The following is a 13784-nucleotide window of genomic DNA, read 5'->3' as shown; positions in this document are numbered from 1 at the left end:
TTGTGTATCACTATTGTTTTGTTACTACTGTGAAAAAATCTAATAATAAAAAGAGTATTCTCAATTTAACCAGTAAAAAGTCATGTCACAATTAAAGGTAAATAAACCCATTTCTTGATGGTGTCTGTTAAATTCACTCTTTCTGTGTCAGGTTTCTAAAAGGTTATATTTTGATTGGTGATTTTCAGGGATGCAAGCTACTCACCTTTTAGCTAGTCACATTTTCAGAGGCTAATTTGCCCAAATTGTTTGGTAAAATGTTCAACACTTTTCTTAAAATCACTTGAAAGGATTACTTTAAGCTTAAACACTTAAAAGTTCTAAATACTATAAACAAATCAACTGGAAATGCATATCTGGAACACCTGCTATGATCTTCCCACCCTGGAGATTTAAGAACTGCAGGCTTTATTTCGTACATGCACACTATACAGCCCCAAACTAGCATGTTCAAAACAGCACATTAATTTTGCTGATGTAAATGGCCATTTGCGTCTGTATTAAAGTAATGCAATTATCTTTATTTTCACCACTGCTGTAAGCAGCAAAAGAACAACGTTAGTATGAAATTTCGAACATACCCTCATCATTGTATTTATGACATGGCCGCTAGCAACACTGCAGTTCCACCTGATCGCCATTGCAATTCCTCTCATGACCACTGGGTGTCACTGTTGAGTTTGAGTGTGTCTGTTTTCCAGTGGCTCAGCAAAATGAGGTTAGCAAGGAACACTGATCAAACCAACTACAGACGTGATACAACCTCATCGTACGGCAGTCTGATTTGTGAAGAATGGCGCCGTTTTCACTCTGAGCCGCTTGAACGCGACAGTCCGCGTTTTTATTAATCAGCCAGGTGTTTATAAATGCACATACTACTTCAACGCAATCGCCAATCTGATTCTACCCTCAAAACATAACTGAATTCGTGGCATCTTCCTCATCTTAGTCCTCCTGAAAACTCCCATCACTTTTATTTGCCCCCTGGTCTCATAGCGTTATAACTCACTCCTACCTCAGTGCAAATGTCGACTTTTTATGAGCGGATCTGAAAGTGGATTGGTAGGTTTGTTTTTGTTGGTAGTGGTTAAGCAGGTTATGTTTACCCAGATTAGCATGAAATGTAAAATTGTGCAAAAGTCATGCTAAAATTCTGAGATGCTAAAGGTCATTATTTACTCACCCACATGTTGTTTTATATACCATATCGCTCTCTTTCTTCGGTGGAGCACAAATAGCCAGAATATTAGCCTCAGTCTCTTTTCACTTTCAGTGAATGACAAAGATGCAATTTTGGTCACAATTGCTGTTTCAGGTAAGTGAAATACAACCCTGAGGGTACTTATATTTAACTAAATTAAGTGTTCGAAAGACATTATGAAACAACAGAGTATATAGTGGAAAATAATGTAGGGCCGAACTTCTCTTTTGAAGAATGGACCAAACATTTTGATGACTCGTCTTGCGTATACACATTTTCCGTCCATTGAAAGGCACAAAATGTCCCCTCCTGCTTATCACACCTGTCACCAACTAGCTATAACAAGTGTCTAAATGTGTCATGCTAACGTCCTGTTTCAATAAATATGTAAACACAGCAAATTAACTGCACTCAACAAGCCAATTTGTGGGGTTTCAGAAGGTCATTGAGGTCAATTTTGATTTCAGGTTTTCTTCCCTTCCTTCTTTACCTTTACCTACTTTCCTTCCTCAAACTTACCTCCCTCCCTTTGTTTCTTTCCTTCCATCTTTTTTCTTTCTTTCCTTATTCCCTCACTTTACCATTTTCTCTTCCTTTCCTTCCTCTCACTTTTTTCTTTACCTTCCTTCCTTACTCTATACTTCCCTTCTTTCTTAACCCCATCATCCTCTCTTTACTTCCCTCCTTTCTTTTTGATTCTCTCTTACTTTTCCCTCCTTTCTCTCTTTATTTCTTGTTCTTAGCTTCCTTGCATACTTCCTTTTCTTCCCTTCCCATGTTTACATTTTATTTCCTTACACTCTTACCTTCTTTCCTTTCTTATACTCTCACGCCTCACCTTTTCCTTCCATCCTTATTTAACGTTTCTTTCCTTCGTCCTTTTGTCTTTCCTCATTTCTTTGTTTTTACTTCCCTTTCTTTCCATGCATACTTTCATCCTTCTATTTCCTTCGTTTCATTACATTTCTCATCTTACCTTCCTTATTTATTCCCTTTTTTCTTCATTCTTTCCTTATAGCCTCACTCCTTGCCTTTTCCCCCTCGTTTCTTTCCTTTCAGATGGATGAAGGTGGATACATATCAGTACAATATTGAGCTGTCTTTATAGCGGTCTGTGTGGGCTAAAACGTTGAATAAAACGAGAGTGGCGAGTGTGTGTATGTTATGCTGTCAGATTGAGGGGTGCTGGACAACTTGGTCGGCTCTAATTATGTCCAGTAAAACACTGCAAATAGATTTTGACTGACAGCCCCATTGACGACCATGTTCTTTCTAATAGAAGGCAAAGCAATAGAAACCTTTAGAAATGTGAACATCTGTCAGGCCCAGAACATGTTTTCATGGTTCTTGACCTTAAGTACTCATAAATTGCATTACATAACAATTTAAGCCCATTTCTGTCAGTTCTGAAGTACCATTAGTACAAAGGAGAGTTTTGATTTATATGTAACAAGTCAATTTAGTGACAGTGCTGAGAATTTAAACCTGTAAGTTGAAGGAAAATGATTACCCTGTCTATGGAACAAAATATTTACAGTGTAAATGTGTCATTGTTCAGCTTTTGCCAGAGAATTACAATGAATTTTGTAAGTTTTAAAGAACACTGTGTAAAAAAACAAACATATAAAGCTGTTATCGCTTTCTTAATTTGAGCAGTTGCCCTAAAATTACAATCTGTATTGAGTTTAGATGCAGTTAGATCCACAAACATCATTTTTCTCATATATCTTCTTCGAAACCATTCGCACAGTCCCTCCTCTGAGATTTGAGTGCAACAACTTTTTTTTTAGCAGAGTTATGTTTAGAAATGAGGTCTCGGATAATCTTCTCATAATCTTGCTGGGATTCTTGCCCCGCCAATGCAGAGAAAACGAGTGTTGGAGGGAAGAAATCAGATTTCTGTGAAAATGCAGCCTCTCTGTGGACTGTGATTTAATCAAACCTTGCTGTGGGACAGGCTGAGTTCACATTTAACCAGTATATTAGAGGGAATATGCTGATCCGAGCTCGGTTTATCCTGTTTGTCCTTGCTGACCCAACAAACTAAGACAGGGTGAAAACTAGATCACACCAGATCTGCAGTCCCACACAATAATTTTCCACAAAACTGCCACCCTTAATACATTTACCATGGTAACGATTGTTTCTAACCCAAGATTTGCACCCAAATTTGGCCTAGATGTGCCGAGTAACTTGACAAGCGGCGAATGTTGATGGTTTAAGTGCATATTAATGTAATTACTGCCGAAGTCTTTCTTGCATGTCAGTCCATTGGCGGCCATCTTTTGAATGCTCTCAGGAGGCTATTTAAAGACATGATAGTGCAGCTCCTATCTACTTGAATGGGGAAAAAAATCAAAGTTTAGTTTTATAGCACACTTAAAAACAACAAATGTTGACCAAAGTGCTGTTACAAAACTGACCAACATGTAATAAATAAAACACCATCAAATGATACTGCACAATATGTTACAATGACTCATAAGCAAGGGAGAACAGGTGGGTCTTTAGATTAGACTTAAAAAGATCTAAGGTTGGACAAGACCGAATCAATAGCGACAAAGCATTCCACAAGCGAAGGCCCATGACAGAATAAGAACGATCACCCATTGTTTTAAGACGAGTCTTTGGAACACACAACAGTAGACTTTGAGACTATCTTGAAGTCTGATATTGGTGGAGAAGTTCAGAAATATAAATCCAGTCAAGACTACTATCAAAGAACATGTTTCAAATCAGCAGTAAAATCTGACATTACTGGAATCATAAATTGTGCTTCTCTACCTCAGATTTTGCCAAAAAACAACCCCCCCAAAAAACTATGCAATTTTCCTGGTTTGTATAGCTGATGCACATGCATGTAGAGTTGATTGAGAGGCGATGTCTAAATCTTAAAGGTGATCGCCTCTTTCCATGTCTGCATCCATTGATGCGTTCCAATTTCTCCCGTTCATTTAAATAGAAGTTGCCCGTCTGTTAAATAGTCTCCGTTACAACTCAAATGTTTAATTCCGATAATGTTCGCTCATGCCATGTGTCGCACAAAGGCATCCATTCAACTGTAGTTCTAGCTTTGGCCACTGGGGCCAACTGTGTCCCAGACATATAGAAAGAAACAAATGAATCAATAACAAATCGTATTTTGCACAACATGAAGCATATTTTTAGTAAATGTAATTTCTCAACAATTAAGTACAGCTCTACTAATGCTTATTCTCATTGTAATGATAAAGCTTTTATTCTCATTACTTTATGTGAAAAAAGCATTAATGATCATAAAATATTCTCATGCACTGTAAATGTAATTAGTTCACTTAGATTTTTTTAAGGCAATCAGTTTGCATGATTTTTTAAGTTGGCATACTTATGTGAGTCAAGTAAACTGAACTTAATTTGTTTTAGTAACGACAAGGTTTAAAGATGGTGCACCTGTATGCTGGGTTAGAAATCTCAAGGATTAGTAGTGGTGTTATCCTCATTACATGACGTGTTGTTTTGAAAGCAAACAAATGGAACAAGGAATGTAGGCTGTCATCCGTGTAGCCTGACTGAAGTAAAGTGGGCGCGTTTACTCGTGTGATTAACTGTGACAAGACTGCAGTATACCCAACTGCACGAGTCTGTTGGGTATACTGCAGTCTTGTCACATATTAACATTTTGTTTAGCCTTCCATTCAGCTCATGAAAACACGCGGTGTGATGATCATGAGGAAGCATTACATCAAGATGTAGATTGGAAAGCAGATGTGGAATTTATATAAATAAAATAGTCTACTCTCTCTCCACGATAGCACGATTCAAATAAGATTATTCCTGGAGAAACATCCATTGTGTTCCAGGAACAATATTCATACTTGAGTGAATTTCACAAAAATATGTTCAGGTCATATTTCACACCAAAATCAAAAGGAAAAACTCTTTAGAAGATTTTTTAGTAACTAAGATTTTTTGCATTGTGATTTTATTATAATAAATATTAAGCATATTTTACCCCCAAATTCTCTGCCGTAATGTGTCTGGATGCTTTTATTTTTATTCCAATTTATATATATATATATATATATATATATATATATATATATATATATATATATATATATATATACACACACACACACACACACACACTCACCTAAAGTATTATTAGGAACACATACTAATACTGTGTTTGACCCCTTTCGCCTTCAGAACTGCCTTAATTCTACGTGGCATTGATTCAACAAGGTGCTGAAAGCATTCTTTAGAAATGTTGGCCCATATTGATAGGATAGCATCTTGCAGTTGAAGGAGATTTGTGGGATGCACATCCAGGGCACGAAGCTCCTGTTCCACCACATCCCAAAGATGCTCTATTGGGTTGAGATCTGGTGACTGTGGGGGCCATTTTAGTACAGTGAACTCATTGTCATGTTCAAGAAACCAATTTGAAATGATTCGAGCTTTGTGACATGGTGCATTATCCTGCTGGAAGTAGCCATCAGAGGATGGGTACATGGTGGCCATAAAGGGATGGACATGGTCAGAAACAATGCTCAGGTAGGCCGTGGCATTTAAACAATGCCCAATTGGCACTAAGGGGCCTAAAGTGTGCCAAGAAAACATCCCCCACACCATTACACCACCACCACCAGCCTGCACAGTGGTAACAAGGCATGATGGATCCATGTTCTCATTCTGTTTACGCCAAATTCTGACTCTACCATCTGAATGTCTCAACAGAAATCGAGACTCATCAGACCAGGCAACATTTTTCCAGTCTTCAACTGTCCAATTTTGGTGAGCTCTTGCAAATTGTAGCCTCTTTTTCCTATTTGTAGTGGAGATGAGTGGTACCCGGTGGGGTCTTCTGCTGTTGTAGCCCATCCGCCTCAAGGTTGTGCGTGTTGTGGCTTCACAAATGCTTTGCTGCATACCTCGGTTGTAACGAGTGGTTATTTCAGGCAAAGTTGCTCTTCTATCAGCTTGAATCAGTCGGCCCATTCTCCTCTGACCTCTAGCATCAACAAGGCATTTTCGCCCACAGGACTGCCGCATACTGGATGTTTTTCCCTTTTCACACCATTCTTTGTAAACCCTAGAAATGGTTGTGCGTGAAAATCCCAGTAACTGAGCAGATTGTGAAATACTCAGACCGGCCCGTCTGGCACCAACAACCATGCCACCTAAATGCATTGAAGCAACTGCCATGTGATTGGTTGATTAGATAATTGCATTAATGAGAAATTGAACAGGTGTTCCTAATAATCCTTTAGGTGAGTGTATATACACACACACACACACACACACACACACACACACATGTTGTGTTTCCATGTTTTATGGGGACTTTCCATAGACATAATGGTTTTTATACTGTACAAACTATATATTCTATCCCATGACCCTAACCCTATCCCTAAACCTAACCCTCACAGAAAACTTTCTGCATTTTTAGATTTTCAAAAAACATAATTTAGTATGATTTATAAGCTGTTTTCCTCATGGGGACTGACAAAATGTCCCCACAAGGTCAAAAATTTCGGGTTTTACTATCCTTATGGGGACATTTGGTCCCCACAAAGTGATAAATACACGCTCACACACACACACACACACACACACACACACCGATGAGCCAAAACATTATGACCACCTGCCTAATATGCTGTTGGTCCTCCACGTGCCTGCCAAAACAGTGCCGGCCCAGCAAGACATGGACTCTACAAGACCCCTGAAGATGTCCTGTGGTATCTGGTACCAGAACATTAGCAGCAGATCAAGTCCTGTAAATTGCGAGATGGAGCCGTCATGATCGGACTTGTTGTTCCAGCACATCCCACAGATGCTCAATCGGATTAAGATCTGGGGAATTTGGGGGACAGGGTAGCACCTTGAACACTTCATCATGTTCCTCAAACCATTCCCGAACAATGTGTGCAGTGTGGCAGGGTGCATAATCCTGCTGAAAGAGGCCACTGCCATCAGGGAATACCATTGCCATGAAGAGTGTACCTGGTCTGCAACTATGTTTTGGTAGGTGTTGACTCAATTGTCACTCAATTGACGTCAACATGAATGGCCGGACCCAGTTTCCCAGCAGAACATTGCCCAGAGCATCACACTCAAATAAAACCATTATGTATACATTCTTAATACATTTTCAACCTAATTATTTCCCATTACAGCAATGATAATTGCTAAATAATCTGAACTGTCCTAAAAGTTTTCTAAAAAGTTAATTGTTTTTTCTTTTGATTTTAGAGTGAAATGTGATCAAATTAGGGATGGCCATTTTGAGTAAGTTTGTAGTGGAGTACTCAAACACACACACACACACACACACAGTTTTTCTTATGATAAAAAAAGAGCACTATGCATTAACAAAATCTCGATAAAAAAAAAAAATTGCACTTACACATAGACAAGGACATTTCAAGTCTTTTGAAGCTATACTATAACTTTAAATAATAAAATTTTTGGGTGAACTATTGTATTCCTTTAACAATGTCATGCGCAGTATGGACAGTGCCAACCAATGCATTGAGTTGTAACAGCAAGAGTTAGGTGAGAGAAACCGTTTCATTGTTGCCCAAAGCAGGCCTTTGCACAAAGGAAAATCGAATTCCATTATATAGCTTAACAAGTACTCGATCAATTACTTGTGCACATCCCTATGATTGGGATGACATGTTCTTGACAGGTTTCATGTGATTCACCCCTTGAAACAATCATTCATGATTTTAGTGGTTTGGGTAGAGGTTGGGGTTGTGATTGGCTGATTGGAAACAAATAACTCTATTCCATGAACATAACATTGTGAAAAGTGACAAAATTTCATGTAATTAATTATCATATATTTATCGATTATGTGTTCATAGGGAACTGTTTGTAAGTGTGTCGATTCGTTGAGCTGTGAATATCCTAGCAGAATTGAGTTGTGTTTAGTGAAATTTGGTCAAATTAGGGCATGGGAAGCAATCCACTATGATTAAAAAAAACAACTGGTGGAAAATCTGCAAAAAAATTTGATCGACTTCCTGTCTCATCCATAATTCAGAGGTTTTGACGTTTGAACTAATTATGGGTTTGAGAGTGACCCATTTTATTCATCTTGTGCTCTGCGGAGAGATACATCTCCCTCTCCCAAAGCGACGACTCAAGGGGGTTTGAACCCCAAAACAGCTGTGACAACTCTCAAACTAAATCTAAACCTGGAACAAAACTAAATCTAACACTTTGAGGAGAGAAGGAACAGACATTATGTACTTAACCAAAAAGCTGCAAGATTTTCAAGAACTCAACTTTAGAAAGCTAAATGATTTTGAAACGTTTTTAAATTTCCTAACTTCCTAGTTTTCTCATATACACTAACAGCATTTTTTTCTCCCCCGAAAATGTACCGTTTCAGAAACGCTTTCCATTAACGCACAAGTTAACGGAAAGCGTTTCTGAAACGGTAAATTTTCGGTGCAGAAAAGACCGCTGTTAGTGTTATATGAGAGGAGTAAAGGTAGCGAAAACATATTGGCATGGACATGGCCTGACATTGCCGTACATTACATCTAAATAAAACAGGGAAGTCTCCAGGGTCCGTACTTCAAGCATGTTTGACATGGGTAACTAACATTTGCAGGAATGAGGCGCGAGGAGGATCTATGTGCAGGATGTTTTATTAAAACTCAGAGAAATAAACAAAGAACTATAAACACGACAACAGAACAAACCGTTACATCCATGAAGGTTAACAACTGACAAAGACAGCGAGAATAGGAGGGCAATATATACACAAGAACGAACAAGGTTAACAAAACACAGCTGGGATCAATCAAGGGGAACACAGAGAACAGAGACACAACATGAACCAAAACCAGTCTTCAAACTAAAAGCCCTAGTCCACCTAGCGACCTCTATTGGCCACTAGGGAGAATGACCCAAGTGTTATAGACAGTCCATAACACAAACAAAAAAAAACAAAAAAATTGTTCATAGGAAGCAGAGACTCGGTGCAGAGCTTCTTGGGTTGGAGCCGCTGGAAGCGGAGACTCGGGGCAGAGCCGCAGGAGGTGGAGGCTCCGGAGATGGAGCTACAGGAGACAAGGGTTCAGGGAAAGAGCCATGGGAGGCGAAGGCTCCTGAGATGGAGCCAAAGGAGGCAAGGGTTTAGGGGGTGGAGCCACAGGAGGTGGAGACACAGAGGGCAGAGCCACTGGACACTGAACAGACTGGTAGCTTGTGTCTGACAGGTGCTAGTTACTGGGCTGAGTAACAGACTGGTCGACGGTTGCTGGGGACACTGCCTCGGGGAACTGGACAGGCTCAATGAGTACAGGGAACTGGACAGGCTCATGGACAACCTCAGGGAACTGGACAGGGTCAATTAGTACAGGGAGCTGGACAGGCTAGTAGACAACCTCAGGGAAACTGAACAGGCTTGTGGACACCCTTGGCAAACCAGACAAACTCATGTAACTGGACGGGCTCGTCGACAGCCTCTGGAAATGGCCTCTGTGGCCGGGAGCGCTGGATGTGACTGGGGAACTTTTGAAATATTTTCAAAAGAAGCCAAAGCACAACTCACTCTACTCTGGTTAAGTTATTCGGAAACAAATCAGTTTGCGAATGAATGATTACAATGAGCAAATCATTCTAGGCCATTTATTTTGTTTCGGTTGTGAACAAATTGTTTTTCACATTACAGCAATGACAATTTGGGGGGGGAAATGTCCTTAATTTGAATACAAATAATATAAAAGTTTGCTTTTTATTTTTTTATTTCTTAAAACAAAATGTGATTTATTTTGATCTTGACAGGTTTCAACAAACAACTAAAAAGTTTCGTTTCAGACAAAAATTGGCCAGTTAGTTCATGCATTTCTTCTCCGTCAGCCAACATAGTTCCAAAAGACGCCAAAGGATCAAGCACAGCTCACTCTTTTTCTGCTCTACTCTGGCTTTGAACTAGCGGTAATTCATTCGGATACAAAGTTTGTGAACAATTGTTTTAAGTGAACGAATCATTCTCACTCACTTCTATTCTTTAAATTATGAACAACTCCAGTTTCACAACACAAAAGATGCTCATTTGTCACTACCTACTGTTGTAAATATGCAATCTTCAGAAATGGTCACTGAACGAATCACTAAACAAAATCAAAATGAACGATGAATCAAAATTCCCACCACTATTTGTAAAGGCACGAACGCAGAACATTTCCACTCAACCAACCAGATTCAAGAACTGGAATTAACTGTGGTATAACCGGTCCTGCTCGATCCTCTCCAAGCAGGATTCAAACCAGCATCTCCGGCATGGGAGGCGGACATGCTAACAAGCAGGCTAAAGGCTACTAGGCCCCTAGTGTCAGTTGCTAGTGTGCCTTTTGAGGCCAGGGGAGTGAGGTTTACACATTGCACAGCTACCTACCAATTGGCTACCATTACATTGGCATAAACCATAAACTACCAGAATAGTTAGCGTCCCAGTGAGCAGTTTTAAGAAGTCGAATATATATTGCTTTGTTAAAATAGCTGGCTAAACATGCTGGTTTGCTTTGAACAACATACAAATCTCAGGCTGTTTATGTAATAAAACATTAAACAGTATTTTGTTGCAAATTCATTGGTCGAAGCAACATGCCAACATGTGCTCCTCTTCAAAAACCATTAAGAATCTATGCAAAGTAAAAATACAGTTTTTATACTGTGTTGGGTCACCACTTGATGTCCAACGTAAAATCTGGATTCTGAGCAAACCCAGTCGAGAACCACTAGTCTTGGCCATTTTGTTATATACTACAAGGCTTCTCTGCTTTAGTAAAGTGCTGCTTACTATTGCAGAATCACAAATTCCATAAATCAATACTAGATGATAATAATATTCTCTCACACGACAAATGTACACACTTTCTCCACACTGTCACAGGGCTTTTGAGCTGTCAAAAATCACATAACCTTCCTTTCCCCAAGTACAGTCTCTGCCGAGACAGCAGACATAATTGAAGTGTAAATTTATAATATTACGTGCAAGCAAAACAGCTAGAGCCTTATCCATTAATCGGCTGCAGGTTGCAAGAAGCGTGAATCATTTTAAACTGCCTTATTTTTGTCTGTAATCCCCACTGATAGGACTGATTGTGTTTTGGTCATTATCTACAAGGAACCATGCATACTGCGAGACAACATCTAAGCCCGCAAATATACAGAGAGAGAGAGAGAGAGAGAGAGAGAGAGAGAGAGAGAGAGACCACCACCAGCAGTTGTCCTGTCGTAAATATAATCACATTAGCAAACGACACCCATTAGGCAGGTTTTTGTGCACATCACAGGGTCTTTTTTTTTTCCTCGGGGCGGACGCTGGAGTCCGCAACACTGATGCGTTGCCTACCGTATGTCATTAGAAACTCATTTAGCAAGCGCTGGCCTCCAAATTTACAAAAGCTAGATGTGTGTGCGTGTTATAATGTGCTTAGCACAGCAAATTTCCCTATTTTTTATTTTTTTTTTAACTAATGAGTTCGGCTCTGCGTGGGGAGTTTAAGCAAGATTAATGGTTATGCAGCCAACGAGGTATCAGAAGAACAATTTACGCAAAAAAATCTTCCCCATCCCGAAACCCCAGAGGATGCACACCTGCCGTTCCTGTCTTTTTAAAGCCCCATGTTCATTCTTTTTTGCTTTTTATGGTGTCTTATTCCTTCCTCTTCTCTCTTTCATCCGTTTGGCATGTCGGTTTTTGCATCTGCAGGGATGTTTTGCGCTCACTGTAAGTGATTACTGTAATTAATTGGATGGAGGGGAGAATTCTCTCGTTGTGCTGTTCAGAGATCAGTTCTGAACCCACGTCTTTCTATGAGATTATGGTTTGGGTTTTTATGGTGGAGGATGATTTTGGATCAGTTGCAAAAATGAAATGACAGCTGTCTTTGTTCTGTCATTAAACAGGAAAACGTATAGACAAAGAAACTAACAGGTGCATGAAAAAATTAAACATGCGCATGCTCACATTATAATAATATATGTTGTTATACACACTGAAAAAAATTGCATTGATAAATCATAACTATGATTCAGTCATATTTATTAAAAAGTCTTAAAAGAATAATAAAAAAAAACTTAAACCAGTATTAGTCAATACTGGTTTAGTTTACATAATTTAGTTTCAAAATCATAATTATGAGATACTAAATCATAATTGTCATAAAAAGTCAAACTCATTATGATCAAAAGTCATAATTATGAGATAATAAATTCAATATTTTTGAATTAATAATTGACTTATCTCATAACTGTAACTCAGTATCTCAATTACTTTTTATCTCAATTCTGACTTTATCTCATAATTTTGATTTACAATCTCAATTCTGACTTTATCTCATAATTCTGATTTACAATCCCAATTCTGACTTTATCTCATAATTCTGATTTACAATCTCAATTCTGACTTTATCTCAAAATTCTGATTTACAATCCCAATTCTGACTTTTTATCTCATAATTCTGATTTACAATCCCAATTCTGCCTTTATCTCATTATTCTGATTTACAATCTCAATTCTGACTTTTTATCTCAAAATTCTGATTTACAATCCCAATTCTGACTTTATCTCATAATTCTGACTTTTTATCTCAAAATTCTGATTTACAATCCCAATTCTGACTTTATCTCATAATTCTGATTTACAATCTCAATTCTGACTTTATCTCAAAATTCTGACTTTTTATCTCAAAATTCTGATTTACAATCTCAATTCTGACTTTATCTCATAATTCTGATTTACAATCCCAATTCTGACTTTCTCTCATAATTCTGATTTACAATCTCAATTCTGACTTTATCTCATAATTCTGACTTTTTATCTCATAATTCTGATTTACAATCCCAATTCTGACTTTATCTCATAATTCTGACTTTATCTCATAATTCTGACTTTTTATCTCAAAATTCTGATTTACAATCCCAATTCTGACTTTATCTCATAATTCTGACTTTTTATCTCAAAATTCTGATTTACAATCCCAATTCTGACTTTATCTCATAATTCTGACTTTTTATCTCAAAATTCTGATTTACAATCTCAATTCTGACTTTATCTCATGATTCTGATTTACAATCTCAATTCTGACTTTATCTCATAATTCTGATTTACAATCTCAATTCTGACTTTATCTCATAATTCTGACTTTTTATCTCAAAATTCTGATTTACAATCTCAATTTTGACTTTATCTCATAATTCTGATTTACAATCCCAATTCTGACTTTATCTCATAATTCTGACTTTTTATCTCAAAATTCTGATTTACAATCCCAATTCTGACTTTATCTCATAATTCTGACTTTTTATCTCAAAATTCTGATTTACAATCCCAATTCTGACTTTTTATCTCATAATTTTGACTTTTTATCTCAAAATTCTGATTTACAATCTCAATTCTGACTTTATCTCATGATTCTGATTTACAATCCCAATTCTGACTTTATCTCATAATTCTGATTTACAATCTCAATTCTGACTTTATCTCATAATTCTGACTTTTTATCTCAAAATTCTGATTTACAATCTCAATTCTGACTTTATCTCATGATTCTGATTTACAATCCCAATT

Source organism: Xyrauchen texanus, chromosome 50, assembly GCF_025860055.1.
Source record: "Xyrauchen texanus isolate HMW12.3.18 chromosome 50, RBS_HiC_50CHRs, whole genome shotgun sequence".
NCBI classification, from domain to species: domain Eukaryota; kingdom Metazoa; phylum Chordata; class Actinopteri; order Cypriniformes; family Catostomidae; genus Xyrauchen; species Xyrauchen texanus.
The sequence above is the reverse complement of the archived record's forward strand: the minus strand, read 5'-3'. Positions refer to the sequence as shown.